The sequence below is a fragment of the Nematolebias whitei genome, chromosome 17 (assembly GCF_014905685.2).
Source record: "Nematolebias whitei isolate Nwh7 chromosome 17, NemWhi1, whole genome shotgun sequence".
Taxonomy (NCBI): domain Eukaryota; kingdom Metazoa; phylum Chordata; class Actinopteri; order Cyprinodontiformes; family Rivulidae; genus Nematolebias; species Nematolebias whitei.
The window spans coordinates 21,374,897-21,393,192 of NC_056514.1; the positions used below are offsets into that span (position 1 = coordinate 21,374,897).

At 41.4% G+C, this 18,296-nt stretch overlaps 1 protein-coding gene across 2 annotated transcripts in view; it reads right to left on the minus strand.

Annotated features, from left to right (window-relative positions):
- bahcc1b (BAH domain and coiled-coil containing 1b) overlaps positions 1–12,671 on the minus strand; it is an 83,577-nt gene extending 70,906 nt beyond the window's left edge. Inside the window, exon 1 of one of the 2 annotated variants that reach the window (XM_037691346.1) lies at positions 12,546–12,671. The gene's annotated coding sequence lies outside the window, so the exon portion shown is untranslated. Of the gene's footprint in view, positions 1–5,946; positions 5,983–12,545 lie in introns of those variants that run through there. The other variant, XM_037691347.1, reaches the window with a different exon arrangement.
- Positions 12,672–18,296: the final 5,625 nt, after the last annotated feature.

Consider the following 18,296-nt stretch of genomic DNA (forward strand, 5'->3'; position numbering starts at 1 on the left):
TATATATATATATATATATATATATATATATATATATATATATATAACTGTAATCACAACCTTAATGACGTAACGCGCAGCGCATATACAGTGAAATGACTCATTTTTACATGTTCTCTAACCCTCACAGCCTTGGTCATTTACTCAAATAGGGCTCCCTGAGATGTTCATATTGGGGGAAATCTCGGGTGGGGTGGGGTGGGGTGGGGGGGAGTGCTGCATGCGCTCCTCCAAGCACACCTCAGCAGTCCATCTATTTAGGCTTTTCAATGCGTGGCACGTCCATCTTTGGAGATAGCACCTCCCAGGAACCAACGATAAAGGAACAAAGAAAATATCAAATGCTCCGGTGGATCAGGAGGCTCACACACACACACTCCACACACACTCCACACACACACATGCTGCTGCAATCTAACTTTCTTTCTTTCATTATTTATTTATTTATTTTTTAGATGAGAGGGAAATATCCTCCAAAGTTCACCAGCTTTTTTTGTCCAAAACACGTTTTTCCTTCTGCCAAACTACATTTAAATGATTAAGGCCCTGTACACACGTAGCCTGGTGTTTGAAAAAACGAATATCCGCGCAAAAAAATATCGCCGTACATACATGTTCGGATAGAGAAAATGATCGTCTACATGAACCCGGTGATGTTCACCACAGAGCGTTGTAAAGAATATGCCCAACCCATAGGAGGCAGTGTAGTGCAAAGGTGAAACGTATATCAGCAAATCACAACCCTTCAAAGCAACCACAACTTCCTGTTAGTATTGAATCATGGCGCCTGGAGGTTCGTTTGTGTGGACAGACCGCGAGGTTGAACTACTATTAAATACAGTGTTGGAGTACAAAGTTAATAAAACTCAGGAAAATGTCGACTGGGAATCCTGTCAGAACAAGTATGTTGATATTTTAGCGCTTTTTTTAGAGCATTACCCAACGGAGTCCTCCGACGAGTTTCCCCATTCACATGCCGACATCACGCGCGGGAATTTAACAACAAAAATGAAAGCAGTCCGAGGTAAATATCGCCATGCTGTTGATACAGGACGCAGGAGTGGACACGGTCGAGTGGTTCTTCTGTACTTCGAACTGTGCGAACAAATCTGGGGTGGCTCTCCAGCTAGTACTACCATATCCTCCGGTAGTGAAACAGCTGACCTGGATCATTCTCGGACCCTACCCTCACCATCCACATCTTCTTCCTCCACTACCATGGATGTAGCAGACACAGGGTCTGATAATGAAAGCAGTGTGGGTCCTACTTCAAAGGAGAGGAGAGACCTGCTTGATGTACGTATATTTTTCTGTCCATTCCTCATAAATAAAAGTACTTTTGCTGTAAATGTTCATCTGTTGGATGTACTATAATTCACGGAACAGGTTTGTTGAATTGTGTTGCTATTAAAAATACAGTTAAGGCAATATGTGTGTTAAAAATTATGCAAGAGTTGAGGTGTGTAGTGGAGGCTGGAATGTGATGTTTTTTATATTTTACTGTGTACGGGTTGCTGATTTATTTTTATTATTATTGCAAAAAAAGAAATGACACCATCATGCTCTTACTCATCTCATATTATGTTAGGCCTACATATTCATTAGTTTGATGGGGTGGTGGGTACAAAATACACTTTAAGACATATAGCAAACATTGGATACGCTGTTATTACATATTGTTATGTAGAAGTGATGTGAAAAGTACAACATCAACATGATCCAGGTTTACTTTTTTATGTTTAATTGTGATGATTTTCATTTCTCTTTTGAAGGCAAAACTAAAAGGACACAGACACGACCGTCTGAGGAGAAAGCTGCCTGCTGAGACCCAGTGGCTGAATGCTCTTGAGGAAGACCAGCGTGTGAAAAAGAGACTGGTGGAAATCATTGAGACATCAGAACAAAAAGCATCCGAAAACTATTCAAAAATGTCCAATACACTGGAAAGACTTACCACATCGATTGTTGATGGGTTTTCTCTTCTGAAACAGGTCATTCATGCACCTGCACAACCACCACACTACATGCCATATGAGCCAAGAGGTCCGATGTATTCGCACACAATGGCCCACCATTCTGTCCACCAAAACTCAGCAAATTACCCATACCCAAACAACTCCACTTCTGACAGAACACGTCAAAACACAAGACCAGGAAACACTATGAACACTGAAGCTGTGTTCCACACACCTGCTGAAGCCACTGACCAATTTTCATTCAGTCAGGCCCTTTTTAGTGACCAGTAGAGTACTGTTTTATACATCGAAACAAGTCTGGTACAGTTAAGTATATACAAGTTCCACTTTTGCACAAGGTTGCACACATGTCAGGTTGTTAATCACAGTGTTATTTACTCTGACAGTGTTTTTTTTTTCTGTTTGCTATCTTTTTATACATACTGTGAAAAGCTTAAAATGTAGCAATTGCACAATACTTTAACTATTTACATTTTTGTTACGTGAATCTTTATAAGAGTGGTGATCTAGTCCAGTCCTTGGGAGCTACTGCTACTTAGATGTATTTATTTCTCCAAAACACCACTATCAAATACATACTGATGATTGAAATCAGCTATTTCATACTGGTTTGTTGAAGAAAATGCAGCTGAAATGTACCTGTGGTAGCTCCCAAGTTATGGACTTGGGCATCACTGATTTAAAAGTGTACAGTAACTGTGCTGCTTTTCTCCCATGTTTAAAAAGCTTTATCTGTTGTAGATCTGTTATAATCTGATCTGTTCATAAATGAAACACAAAATAAGAACATGTTAAGTGTGTTCGTTTGAATAAATTGACAAACATTTTAAAAGCAAGTTTCTTTATGTGAATTTTTGTGAATATGACATTTATCAGTTACAAATACAGTCATGTTCATCAGAAAGTATTGGCAGCACTATTTAATACACTACAGGTCCAATTTTAAGAGAGAAAAGTAAAATCATTTCACTTAAAAGTCTGTCTAATGAGCTACAAACTATTATATAATGTATCTAAATCCTGGGTGGTAGCTTTTCATGCATTAATAGAATGAAATGCAATAACATTGCACAAAACAATTTAAAAATTCTCTAACATACATGGTGCTAACTATAACGTTTTTTTATGAAAAAACAACGCAGTCTGCTAAATAGTTCACAGGTTTTTGTGTTTATGGATCCAGACACTGAGTGAGGACTCTCCTGACCCGCTTTCCTTCTGCTGCCAAGCTGTCTCCTCTGACCACTGGCTGTGTGTCCGGTTGATTGTTCCTGTCATGTTGAATAGCTTCAGTTATTCTGTTTTCATCCACAGTGTCTTTTGATGCCTCACAAAAATTGTGCAACACAAAACATGCATATATAACAAATGGAAGATCATTCATATTGATGTCCATGGCTCTCCTCAGGGCTCCAAATCGGGCTTTTAGTCTTCCAAATGCACATTCAATCACCATTCTAGCTCGGCACAACGAAAGTCCAAAGTACTGCTCCTGAACATTGCTTCCTCCGTTAGCATATTCTTTCATCAGGTAAGGTAGAAGTGGGTATGCAGGGTCACCCAGTATGTAAATGGGTATAGCGTCTTCGTTCTCCACAATTTGTCTTGGACAGGGGGGAATCTTCATGTTTTTCAGATTTGTGTTTATTGTGGAGTTAGCAAAAACTCTGGCATCATGCACACTCCCTGGCCATTTCACAACTACATCAATAAAGCTGTACTTGTAATCACAGGTGGCTTGTATGTTAAGAGAAAACCTCCCCTTCCTATTTAGGTACTCTGTAGAATTAGCTGATGGCTGCTTTATCTCCACATGAGTCCCATCCACAGCTCCAAGGCACTGAGGGAGACCATAAGCCTGCTCAAATCCCTCAACAAGTGCACGCACAGCAGTCTCTGTTGTTGGCATTTTTATGTAAGATGGTCCCAAGTACACAGTTATAGCCTTACACACCTCTCTAATTATGTTTGAGACTACTTGTCTTGATAAGCCAAATGCATTGGCCGTTTTACGCAGTCTTCCCTCGTCAGCCAAATAATATAGCGTGCATGCAACTTTTTTGACCACACAGACTGGAGATCGCATTACAGTACTCTTCCCTTGAATGTAAGGAAGGAGTAACTCCGAGAGCGACAGTAATGACGACCGTGACATTCTGAAGTTCTCACGCCATTCCTGTGGGAGAACAATTTCCTTCTCAAAGTTTTCCCACCAGCCAGCAGTGCGTCCAGGTCTGATCCAAAACCGGCGACGGCGACGCTGAATGGCGGTATTGTGCCTCCGTATCGGTAGGGATAGTTGCTGTAAAAGAGCTGAACGCCAAACGCTTTTTCTCCTTTGTAATTCCATCTGTTGGAGCAGTTGTGCTTGTAAAAACAAGCAAGCAAAAATTGCCTGAACCAGCGTTACAATTAGTACTTCCCTAAACGCAGTCATTTTCCCTCCGAATGAATGGGCAAACAAAAACAATTGTCGCACATGTGACGTCAGCGCCGCGCTGCACCATCTGTCGCAGACATAATGCGCATATCTCCGGTTCCGAAAGTCCACACGCAAACCCGAAAGAGGAGATTTCTCAAATCTCCACTTTGGTCGGAGTTTTTGTTATTATTCGTTTATAGTTACATCAACCGGAGTTCACGTGTGGATGAAAGGCCACACCGCATGATAAACTATTCGGTTTTCCTGATATCCGGCTACGTGTGTACAGGGCCTAAATGTCCTACTTTTTTTTTTTTTTTTTTGTTATGGAGCCAAGTGCTATCTCTTCAGAGGAAGAAAAGAAGAGAGGAACGCGAAATGAGGCTCTCTTCGTGTCCCCAAGGCTGTGAGAAACAATGGCCCCTCTCCACGGGGGCATCAATCACGCACACCGCACTCCTCACGACGCTTGTCTATACGTTTTCTTTTTCTTCTTCTCCTACATTTTCAGGCCATAAACACACGTCTTGGGGTGTTTGCTCCACGTCAAAGTGGCTGCATTTGGAACAAGCAGCAGGATCTAAAATCCCGCGCGCCGCGTACACACGACGACGGCGCGTAAAACAGCGTCTGGCTCTGCTTCTATAGAGAATAATATATTTATAAAAGCGGCTGTGTCTGTGCAACGTGGAGGGTGTTCGCGCTTCCTCCTGAGCACACACACCTCCACCCGTGGAAAGGGTCCACTCGGATGGAAGCAGCTGCTGCTGATCGAGGCGACATTTCCGGAAGTTGACGCAAAAATCATGTGGAAATGTCAAAATAAATAGAAACAAACGCCTTTTCGGACAGACTAAATCATAAATGTGTTGACCTTTGAGCGGAATAAAATGAAGGAGTTTATTGACGCGTTTTACCATGAAGTGGCTCCAGATAAAAGTCGTTATAATAATTACACATCATGTCAGCGCCGCACAAAACACAAACTCAGCAGAGGAGCAGAGGCCGGGGTGCACATGGAGGGACAAGCCGGCTGAGGCTGAAGACAGCGCGGCGTCCGCTCAGCCTTCACACACACAAACACGCACACGCACAAACGACCGCAACCATAATCTACAATTTAAAACCAGGCTGTTCACACGCGACCATGTGGATGAGGAATAAGAATCAGGTTTAATAAGAAAATGCTTTGAAGAGAGATCAAAACAAAAAGTGACACACACACACACTCAGAAACACACACACACACACACACACACACACACACACACATAGTAACCAAGAGACACGAGTCAGATTCTGTTTTTTTTTTAATGTTTGAAATGCTGACAAAACTGTGTCTCTGATCTTATTAATATTGACAACCTGCATTTTAATATTGCTTCTCTGTAACAGAAGAAAACGCGTTATTTATTTATTTATTTATTCTTGAATCGATACGCTAAAATCTATGTTATTTATTTATTTTAGTTTAAAAAAAAAAAAGAAGTCCAACAAACAGTAGACAAACAGTAAAATACATAATAATAATAATAATTCCCCACTTACTGCTAAGTTAGATCCACTGCATGGCGAGGAAGAAGGAAAGGAAAAGTATAAAAATAAAATGTTCAAAGTGAAAATCCGGGATTGGCAGAGATGAAACATGTGGGATAGATTACATCCTGCTGCTGCTGCTGCTGCCTGCGCTCAGCTGAGGTATGGCAGGGACGCAGCGGAGAAGTTCAGGCTTGTAGTGAATCCAGGCTCGTTCATGCAGCCGGAGACTCAGACACGCCGTGGGGAGGAGGAGGAGGAGGAGGGGGTGGGGGGGAGGTGTGTGTATGTGTGCAGGAAGGAGGAGGGGGAGTTGGAAGCGCGCGCACGCACACACACACATACCCACCACCCTCTATCCCCCCCATCCCCCTCCTCCTCTTCCTTCCACGGTAAACACGAGCTGCTATTGGCTAAAGGCCGCAGCCAATCAGAGAGCAGCCGGCCAGCGTCGGAGCGAAACGGCGGGCGTTTGATTTGCAGCCCGTCGGCGCGCGCTGCGTGCTGCTGGAGAGCAAATGCGAGGAGACAGGGAGGGGGAGGGGGGGGGGGAGGCAAACAGCATCCAGTTTATTCCGTGTGTGTGATCCTCGCTGCAGCTGAGCTCTGATGCTGCGCGTGTTCTCACTGAGCACTCCTTTACTGAGATAATGATAAAAAAAATAACATTTATTCGAAGGAGAGTTTTTTCTTTCAGGGCGGTGGGGGGGGGGGGGGGGGGGGGGATTCTGGGATCAGTCCTGCAGAACTCTCCTCCCTCCATTCCAACCTCATTAATAAGCTGATTTTATGACCTGGTCTGCAGTTAATAGGAGCTTGATTGTGCAGTTTGCCTCATCTTATTAAATGTAAGAAACAGAGCACGTTTTCTTTACTGCCATTGTTTTCATTTATTATTAAATTAGTTGCAGTTGGAGACATGGCTTGGTTGAGATATAAAGGTTTTTGTAAAATGATCCATGTGAACGATGCAGCTCACACACTGGTTCTGATTGCAAAATCCAATCTAAGATAATTAATAACCTATAAGAGCATTTTATGACTTCTAATAAGAAGAGCTGCAATTAAATAGAAGCTAGGAGTAAATTATCCGAAACCTAAAACCTTTATAAATATCAATTCTGTCTCACTTTTTTCTTAAATGACATATAATTAAAAAAAAATTAAAAATAAAATGAAGATGGGATTTGTAAAATCAGCCAGATTTTGTTTTATTGTTTTAAATTTCCTACATTTGGACAAGAAATTAAATATTGAACACACAGCTGTATTTTCACGAGTATTCATCCAGTTTGATTAGAATAATTTTGTGATAAATAGGTCAGCAATTATGTAAAAGCTATAGAAAATATAATGAAAAATATACATCAGTAAAAAAAAAAATAATAATTTATTGCATGGGTTTTGTCTCTCTTTATTATTTAATCAGAAAATAGATAAAAAACAAAATAAAATAAATGTGAGTTTAAAATATCTTCCACGCACACACACACACACACTGCAAATTGAATCGCTGTATCATTTGAAGACACTCCTGAAGCTCAGCCCCGCGCGTGCACGGTTCGCTAATTTAGCCAATTAAAAGCGGAAGGAGATGAGCTCGCGTGTTTCCGTGTCGAAATCTAAAGCTACCCCCCCCCCCCCCCCACACACACACACACACACACACACACACACACACACATTTGTTTATACGTGGAGGTAAAGGGTTAAAAACTCCAGGTCCCAGCCCCCGCGCGACGCTCCTCATTGGCTGGCGGCGTGCCAGCGCGCTGTCAATCACCGAGTGTAAACAAGGCTCTGATTGGCTGCTGGCCAGTCCGCACTGGGCTGCCTGAAAAAAGCAATTACTGCCCCCGCGGTTTCAAGGCGGCCCCGCGCCGAACGATGAAAGGAGATAAGGAGGGGACGGTTTTAAGGCGCCCCCCACAGCGAACCCCGTTGGCCCCCAGAGCAAAAGGAGAATCAAGAGTGACTAAATCAAAGGGACTACGGAAAAAAGGAGAGGAGGAAAGAGAGAGAGAGGGGGGGGGGGGGGTACACGTTGTAATAAATGTACGAAATAGATTAAAAATACTGCAGTAAACAAGTTTGTGTTTGGAAAGAGGAGGAGAGACAAAAAACAGGAAAACACGAGCCTCATTTTTACACACACACACACGCACGCGCGCGCGCACACACACACACAGGAAGAAAGTTTTAGTCTCTTAATCACCGGAATTAAAAGGTAATAAAGGACAGAACTCTAAATGTTGTTTATTCCCCACTTTTAGAGAAACTGCAACAATGTGCTCAACGTGAAAATTATTAGGAGCACGTTTCTGAGTTAAAACAGAACTGGTCAGGTGTACTAATACGTTTTTACAAGCAAACAGTGACCACATGAGGTGTATTCGTGCACTTTTTTGTATGTAACTCGGAAAAATACGCAATTTAATTTCAATTACTGACAAAACTTCATCCTTATTTTTTATATATTCACATAAATCTTGTTGTGCAACGTCCTGCAGCCCATCGGGCAAAACTTGTCCCGAGCTGACAACACAGAGCACTCACCTCATAAAGTACACTCCGACTCACACTGAACGCACCATGCAGCTTTTACATAATTATATGAGGAATAATTAGTTATAATTTAAACCCAATGTCAGCTAAGCAATGGGATTCATCCCAGTTTGTTTATTTATTTTAAAAGCTCCCCTGGCTTTGGCCACGTTATACACACCGTGTGTGTGTGTGTGTGTGTGTGTGTGTGTGTGTGTGTGTGTGTGTGCGTGCGTGTGTGTGTGTGTGTGTGTGTGTGTGTGTGTAACTCAGATCCGATGTCTGCAACTTCTGCTGCTTTTAAATGCCCTTATTTGAACTGTATCGGGGTATTTTAAATTGTTTTCTTTCTTCCTCTCTCTAACACACGCGCACGCACGCACACACCAATATAAATGCAAACACTTTCAAAAAGATGAGCTGCATGTTTGATGTGCATGAGACAAGGAAGAGGAAACAAAAACTTTTATTATAATTTCCATCTATGATATTTGCTTTATCCCCACTCCCCCTCCCCCGAAAAAAATAAAATAAATAAAAATAGATTTAATAAAAAGTAAATAATTCAACTAATTTTAGTTTTATTTGATAAATAAAAAAGCCTGTTTGCACCATCTTAAAGGACATAAAGAACGACTGGTTAATTTGAACAAGGTTTATCAGGAGTTAGTGAAATGTTGAGATGTTTCTAAGTATTTATTATAAATTGACTCCCCCCTCCCGTCCCACACCCCGCTCTCGCCCCCTACACACTCACCCACTCCTTGACAGTTGTCCACAGCACTAATGACCAGGGGGACAATACAGAATCGTGTTCCGCAGCTCACAAAATAAAAAAAGGAGAGTGTGCGTGTGTGTCTGTGCGCGCCAATGTGTGTGTGCATAAAAAAGGAGGGGGGGGGGGGGCACTTAAAAACAGAAATCTGCATTTAATTTATTTAGTGACAAGGAAAAGCCTTTTGTTGTTTGATTTTTATTGGTTCCTTTTCACCCCCAAAAAATGGTGGGGGATGGGTGGCAGAGGGAGAGAAAGCTTAACCCCCCTACACACACACGCACGCACACGCACGGCCTCCTTGTAGTCAGTGTGCCAGCGCGAGCTCTACAGTGGGGTGGGGGTGGGAGGGGGGTAATTAATGCGGATTGACTGATTGCTCTTGAAACAGACCGGTCCTGCGCGCGGATTGTCCTCGAGCAATGAAGCGTTCCTGACTGACACTTTCCACCTTCCCTCCTTCGCTTCCTTCTCCCGCAACGTCTCCCCCCCCCCCCCCCCCCCTTTCCCTCGCGCTGTCTCTTCCTCTCTCTCCAAACCAGAGCCAGACTCGAGATCTGCGGCCGAGTTTCAGCCTCACAGCCCGGCCAGCAGCAGCGCGCTCCTCTCCTCTTTCCTCCGGAGCTGCTGCGCCTCAAACCATCCATGTGTTGTTTTAAACTAAACAGGACAACATACTTTTGGAACTTGGCATCATTTTAAGAAAATAGCGGTAGCTTATTTATTTATTTACATTACGACATAAAATCCTCTGCAAAATGCGCCAAAAAGTCTTTTGAAAAAAATAAAAAATAAAATAAATAAATAAAAAAGCAGCGTCTTAAAAAGTTGCATAAAGATCCACTCGAGAGCAATCTCAGTGCGCGCGCCGTTTCATAAGAGATGAGAATTCCCCAAACAGGGTCTCTGATCAGCGAACACGCCCCATCTATCTAAGGTGGTGCCATCAGAGCCATGTTGGGGTGGAAAAGAAGCCACGACGCGGCACAGTTCGTGAAAAAAACACGTTGATTGCTTCGTGCGTAATGGAGATCTGCGCGCATTCTTGGTGACATTATAAAATCAGTCAAGTTAGAAGTTGGATATTAAAAAAAAAAGTTTTTCCTCTCCCGGATTGTGGATATCCTGACACAGAAGGGTCACGAGATGAGAAATTCTCCCTAAGTGTGGAAAACACATTCAGACGGAGACGGTGATGATAGTGTAGGGGAGGATGATGATGATGGTGACAGAGGGAACCAAATAAGTACCTGTTACACAACTGTAAGCACCAGCAGGTCTGCGTGGAGGTGGTGAACATGTAAGAGGCTTTAATTGTCCTCATTTCAACATAAACGAGTGATTTCTTGCTGCGTCTTTACGCGCATCTCGTGCCATTTGGCGTATTTGTTATCCCCACTCTAAAGAATTTTCAACAGCTCTTCCTGCTCCGCCTGCGTGTATCCACTCGTGGGACGCTGCAGAACCAACAGCGTTCTTGCCCTGTATGGTGTTTTTCTTGTTGAGCTCGAAGATCATAAACAACATGGAGGATCTCCAAGAAAGTGGAAACGTTCCAACTAAAAGCGCCTCCAGGAGCAAAAGGGGTGGAGTGGGGTGAGGTCATGGGGTCAGCTGACCTCCTCGAGACGAGTTTTCAGCGTTTTAAGGTTCAGCCAGTAAAGAGAAATCAATTCCAAGCTTTAAACGCAGCCTCAGTGCCAAAACTTTAAACTTGGAGGAAATATTTTCAATATATTGTCATCAGGTCGTTTTATGAGTCTTGCGCAAAAATGTTGGCTCTCAGGTCTGAGTTTGGATCAGATCTGAAAGGGAAAAACCAAATCGTCTTCAAATGTTGTCCGACCTGTTTCTGTTTTAATTCAGATTTTTAAAAAAACAACGCAAACTAACAAAACATAACTCCCAGGAGTAAATCAAATATTAGACTGGTCACATGGTTGTTTAAATGTAAAAATTAATATTTGTATTTTTGTTCTCACCAAATAGTTCACAATTAATAATAGATTTAAATTATTTGTGTGTCTCCCAAAAGCACATGAAGAAAAATGGCTCAGTAGCAACCATGAGGTGAAAAGTGATGCACAAATAGTATGGAAAGCATCTTGGGACATTTTTTTTTCTTCATGAAAGTGCACTGTACATGAGGCAAAGTTGGCTTTATTTTGAAGTATTTATTTGCATAATGTCAACATTTTGTTTATTTTGGCATTTTAAAATGAACAAAAAAACAAATCAATAAACTCAATATAAAACAATGGTGACATTTAAATGACACGGTTTTTTTTAGGATTTCTCCATCTGGCGCTATGACACAGGACAACTGTTAGAACTGTAAACTTCATCTCAAAAATTGTATATATTTATGTATTTTTTAAAATGCACATATATTTTTGTTGTTCCAATAGCACGAAGATAAAATAAAAAAGTAAATAAATCAAAAAAATATATTGGAATGAGAAATAAAATTAATAAAATGAATGACTTGTTTTTAATTATGACAGCTTTAAAATGCATGTTTCTAAATTCTAAAGTAGAATCTGAAATCTCAAATTCATAAAAATATTATGCACGAAAAATATGAAATTAAGTTTATTTAAAATCATCTTTTCAAGTCAAAAGTCTGATTAGTAAAAAAAAATATTAGCTGGGTGAAAAATAGAAATCTCTGCTTTTAAAGCTGAATCAGTTCATCGAATGTGTGCGTGCGTGTGCGCGTGTGTGGAGAAGGAAACAGCAGCTCAGACCTTGTTCAGTTTGTAACTGAATATTAGAAAAGTTAAGCTGGCAGCCTATACAACTAAAGAGTCACGCGTTATGAGCCTCTGTGTGTGTGCGTGCACCTTCCCAGAGGCCCAAAATGAGAAACTTTACACTGTATGAATGGTAATAAAAGCCATTAAAATGTGCACACCTACTTGTGCGCTGTTTGTCAATCCTTTGTCACAAAAAAAAAAAAAAAAATGGAAACCAACAATTACGCAAACCTTTTGCGCATTTTTCGCAAACGGAAACAAGCCTGATGACTTTTTGTAAACATACACGGATGGATGAAGAGTTGCAAGTCACGTGCTGGATCAGGAACACATAACGTGAACGATGAAAAGAAGAAATATAAGGTTGTATGAGGATAACAACAAAATGCGCACTCCTATAATTTACGCAAATCTTGGACGCAAACCAAACAACAAAGAGCCTGACAGTTTTACCGCATGGCTTTTAAAAACTCTTTAAAACAAAGTTAAAGTCCTGCTCATCCACAAAGTGTGGACTCAAACAGCGCTCCGCTTACCTACGCGTCAGCTTCTTGCTGAATTTATCCTCGGAGGGATTTCCCCGGACTACTAGCTGCCGGATCCTTCTGCGCGACTCTCCGTATAATAGCAACTTTAATGTCAGAATGACGCGTCCCTCCCTCTCTCTCTCTGTGTGTGTGTGTGTGTGTGTGTGTGTAGCTGACATTAAACACACAACTGATGGAGAAACTCTCCTTTCCGCTCCCTCTCTTTCCCAGGCACCAGACTACAGAGGCTTTCTATTCCGTCTCTTTTCATCAGGGAGGGGGGCACAAGGACTTCGTCAGGAATGCTTGTGTTCACCACACAGGTTCTGCACCCCCCATTACTCACTCACACACCTTTTCCCTTATTTTACTTATTATTATTATTAATATATTTATTTATACGTTTCCCTTATTGTTTTTTATTCATGGCTGCAGAACCGGATCTGTGGAGCAGAGTCGCTCCTTCCACGCGCATCTCTTGACATTCTGCTTTGGATCTGGCCAGCTCGGACCATCCCTCCGCCTTTGTGCCATGCGTCACACCAACAAAAACTTGTTTTTTATTTGTGGAATTATCCGAGTGGCGCATGAGAACCCGCAGCAGCCAGCCCCTTCTCTGGAAATCTGATGATTTGTTTATGGTGGCGGCTGTTTTTTTTTTTTTTTTTTTTGGTCAACGATCAGCCTAATTACCGCCTCCGAGAACTTTTTTTTCTCCTTGAAACTCGTTTCACCGCCTCCACCATCAATGCCTGCTACACATGTAGGTATAGCAGCTTTCCAGAGTTTTAGAGGAACTCTGTTTGGTCCGCGCGCGCACACACTGCTCCAATTAAAAGGGTGCTATAAACATTTAGTACGCGCGTAAAAGAGTCCGCCGCGTTTTTTTTTGTTTTTTTTCGCGCGTCTGGGTCGCAGCCTTTGATCGAGTCCAAACAGTCCAGACACGTCAGCGCGTAAATTCACCTCCGGCTTCTTGCTGGACAAAAAAAAAAAAAAAAAAAGCGACAAAGATTTAAAAGTGAAAACAAACAAACAAAACAGTTTTCCTTCGAGCTGATCTGTGCGTAAAACAGCGCAGTTTGGAGATAAATGCGGAAGAAGGAGTGAAGTCTAAAAACTGCGGCGCTTGCTGCGTATCTTCTCACACTTCAGCTTTCTCCTCTTCCCCCACCCCCTCTTCTTCTTGCAGCCCCCACCGGCTGCCCCAGCGGGTCACTGCTTCAGGGGCTCCACGTCACCGCCTTAACCCTTGCATCCCCGGAGAGAAAGATTTGTGCAGAAGGAAAATCTGAAGCTTTGGGAAGTTTCTTTTAATTTGTTCCAACTGCAGACCACAGCTGTAATGAGTCTGAATTATTTTATTCTTTGCCACTTTGTTTTTTGTTCATATTTCTGCAAACAGACTCACCCTTTTTAACCAAAATGTAAAATTCAATCTGAGAGGTCATAAATTCTCACAGAACAACCCAAAACAAAACAAGCTCATGATAGTTTATAGAACTCTGAACTGATTCTGGGTGGTTTTGGAATCAAGTGAGACATGAACAACTTTTCCATCCAACAGGACCAGCCCCATCAGCAAAATCTGCTTTAAGTTCAAACTGCTATGACTTTTTGTTTAAAACCACTGCTGCTCTGTAAAATAATAATAATAATAATTATATATATATATACATTGTTCTCAAAACCAAAAAACAACAACACAGACATGCCTTTGAAAAGATTTATGGACAAATAGAAGGACGGGTCATATACCTCACCCCATAATAAAAATGTGTCTAAAAATGTAAATATGTTGCAGTTTGGATGAGAAAACATTTGTTTTTGACTCTTGCAGCCAAATTTTCCTTTATTTAGGTTGTGCACAAGCACTGATTCACTGTTTTCACCTTTCTCTTGATGACTTTTGTGTATTTTTATACAACTTAATATGCAATAAAATGTGAAGCTCAAACAGTGTGGTAAAATAAACATTGTATATTTTAATACAATTCATTTAAAAAAAAAAGCACAAATTATATTCTCAAACAAAACAATGGGGTTTTTGATCAAACAGACGAGATACTACAGGATTCTGCAAACTAGCCTCCATTGACTCTTGTTATATTTTATCTTAAAGTATCCTCTTAAAAACAGGACACGGAGGGTTTTATTTAAAAATAAAACACTGTATAAATATAACAATTAAAACATGTGGCCTTTAGAGTCTTCTGTCGCTCACTGTTTATGGATATTTCAGATATGACTTGTAGTTTTCGCACAGCGTTTGTTTGAAGTTGACTTTTCAGTCTGTTTTCGTCTGCCTCTCATCATAGTTACCATGGTGACCAAAGTTAGCTACTAGCAGCAACTTTAACACTTTTGACCTTCGTTTTCTTTACGCGCCTGCAGTTTATTCATTTGAGACTTGAGATTCTTAATTTGTCACAAGTGCAGTTTTAGAAAACAGTCCAATGTGTAATAGGCTTGCTAAAAATAAAAAAAAGAATTAGAAGAATATCAATTTGAAAAAGATAACAGAGCAATTAAATCCAAACTGAATGCAAAATACAAAAAATTACATTTCAACACAAAAAAGTATACGTTACATGCTTAAGGTTATTATGTAAAGCATGAAAACAATCATGTTACTCATAAACAAACATTAGAAAATGGTTCATTTTAAAATAAGTTAAAGTGCAAATGAATGAATGAATGAATGAATAAAAATAAACTAGAAAGTTCTTGGAGAAACTCATGCCACATTGCAAACATTTTAAAAAGTTGATTTCCCAGTACTATGTGCTGGGGTTTGCTCTCAGCTACCAAACCAAATTTCATCTCAATGTGGCCAAAAAAAAAAAAAAAAATCAATGACTTTTTTTTAAGCTGTGGTGGCCATCTTGGATTTTTTATTTGGATTCTATATGTGATGGGGCACGTTCTCAGCTGTAACATCACCAAATTTCAGCTCTGTATAAAAACAGCCGAGTTAAAGTAATTTAAATTTAGCTTTGGTGGTCATCTTGATTTTTTATTTTAATTCAGTATTTATGGGTAATTGCTGTCAGCTACCACACCAAAGTTTTGCTTAATATCTCTAGAAATGGCTGATTTATATTTTGTTTTAATGCGAAAAACGGTGTCTTTATATACAAATTGCATCACCGTGGTAAATCGAAACTCCAATAAATGTAACAGCATGCATCACGGTGCCGAGCCGGTCGTTTTGATATAACACTTGTGGGGGTACATGTTGCGGTTCGGGCCCCATTAAAGTTGAAGTATAGAGGATAATAATAGGTGGCTGCCTTTAAAGATAGTCCCCAATAAATAAATAAATAAAATGCTTAATTTTTTTAGCTTGGATTTTGACTAAATTGATGTTGAAATGTTTGGGAGTAGCCATCTGGCACTCTTCAGCTCGTTCACACATTTTCGAGTTTAATTTAAAACTTAGAACATTTGACAAAGTTTCATTTGTTTTGCTCATTTTACAAGACAAGCCAACAGCGAGCTGCTTGTGACGACCTCGTCTTTCATCCACCGTCTCTGCTGCAACTAAAGGACGTGTCCAAACTGAGCTCAGGCCTGATGAATGGCCTTTCATCCATCTCAACTCAAAGGATCAGACTGTTGTATTTGAACAAACGCCTCAGGCCCCAAACTCAAGCCTTACCTCATAATTATAACAATCCTAAATGGGCTCATGGCTAAAACTGCTGACTAGTTCTCTGCTTCACACTCGGCTTGTTTTGGGTAAACAAAGCTCCGAAGATACGATCGGAGGTGTCAGGTGACTCCCACTCGCAGATTCCTTCTCAAACAGAGCGTTAACACCTGTTGGTGCAAACTTATTTCTTACTGCCACCTCTGCTTTCCTCAGCCGTGCACACAGTTGTGTTGCGTTTTAAGCCATTCATAAAACGGCGTGTCGTTACGCTGTAAACACATTTGGACAGGAAACATCTGTACTGTTCATTACAAAACACTGCGGCAGCTGTGCAGGAGACAATACTCGCCCTCTGCAGCATCCAGTCCCAACGTGAGCCGATCAAGCTGCAGACGTGTCTGTGTTGATAAGCGTGGGCAAATGTTTGACTCTGCAGACGTGATGTGGGGGGGTAATACAGTTGCTCCGTCCTAGGCCCCACGTGCACACGTGTGGCGGCCCCTGATGTGTGTGACACAGCTGCCACAGGTTAAAAATTAGATGCTCAAACCTGCCTCTGGTTCTCATTGGCTGCCATATTGTTTTTAGTAAATGCTTAATGAAATTAAAGGCCTATCATTCCCCTAAGGAATGCAAAGTTTTCATTCAAGATGGCCGCCACATCTTGTGAGACGCTCAGGGTGTGTGTTGAGGGCGACTCTCAGCTATTATCACTCAGTTTTAACTAAATGTCCACAACAATGACTGCGTTAAAGCTATCTATGTGTTGGCTAACGTTGATGTGGATGTTTATCCAACGATTAGATATTGAGAGTTTCATTTAAATTGACACAGTGTTTCAGAAGATATTTTGCTAACAGACAAACAGGGTTGACACCAGCAGTTTAAACACAGGCTTTGAAATTTCTCTCAAAGTTTAGTACTCATAGTATGTGTTGAAATTGACTCTCAGCTACTAATACACTAAATCTTTGCTCGATACTTGTAAAATATGCTGACGAGCCATTTTGGTGTTTTATAGTCTCGCTAGCCGTGGCAGTCGTTTAGGATTGTGTTGACTCCAAAATGCATTCAGTTGTAGACGTGAAACCAAATATCGATTCCTGCAAATTTTATTAAAATCCATTCAGTGGCTCAGAAGATGTTTTGCTAACAGATAGAGTAGACTCCAATACCTAATGTCAGGGTTTTGAAAACAAATGAATGAGTCACCACTTAAAGTGTAAGTTGGGGATGACTCTCAGCTACTACCACGCCTAATATGAGCTCAGTATCTGCAGAAGTGGGTGAGTTATAGCCGGTTTTGTGTTTGATAAGCTCACTTAGCTGTGGCAGCCATCTTGAATAGACTTGACTCCAGATGTTTATCAGTTATAGACGCGTTTCCATTCATTGCTCTTTGAGAGTTTCATCCAAGTCTCTTTACTGGCTCATAAGATATTTTGCTAACAGTCCTCCAACGTTCACCATCAGCGGCGGGTGATGAAAACATAAGTGATGGTGCCAGTTTCTCTGTGAACTTTTTGCAGAGTGGGGAACATGTGCACAACACGCATGACTTCATGGAAAACACACCCAGTGGCCCCAGGTTTATGGCGGACCGGTGACCCCAGAGGTGAGCCTGGCTGAATCACCGAGACGGCTGCAAACCGGTGAGCTAAGACTGCAAAGCATGCTGGGATATGACTTTATGCCAAAGCACTAAACTGCCATCTTTACGTTCGTTCTCTAATGCATATCAGTCATAAAAGAGCGCTCCATCACTGCTGCCGTCTGCCCGTCCTGTAGGTCTGCATCTCTCTGCGTGAGTTACGGCCCGTGTGCATATTTTATGAAGCGGCGATATAACGCAGCGCTCCACTGACAAACAGAGACGTCCCTTGAACATCGTGCCAGGCCTTTCAGCATGCCACCCTCCGTCCATCCCCTTCTTTTTCTGATTATTTTTTTTTTTTTTTTGATTTGCAGCTGCTGATGTAGCAGCAAGAACAGAAACAAAGCTAGCTTTGTGACCCCGACCCCCCTCCTAGATGTCTGCTGACGCATTTGCTTGTCCTCCATGTCGTCCCCGAGCCCTTGCTTCTTGCTTCCCTTCCAATCTTTCA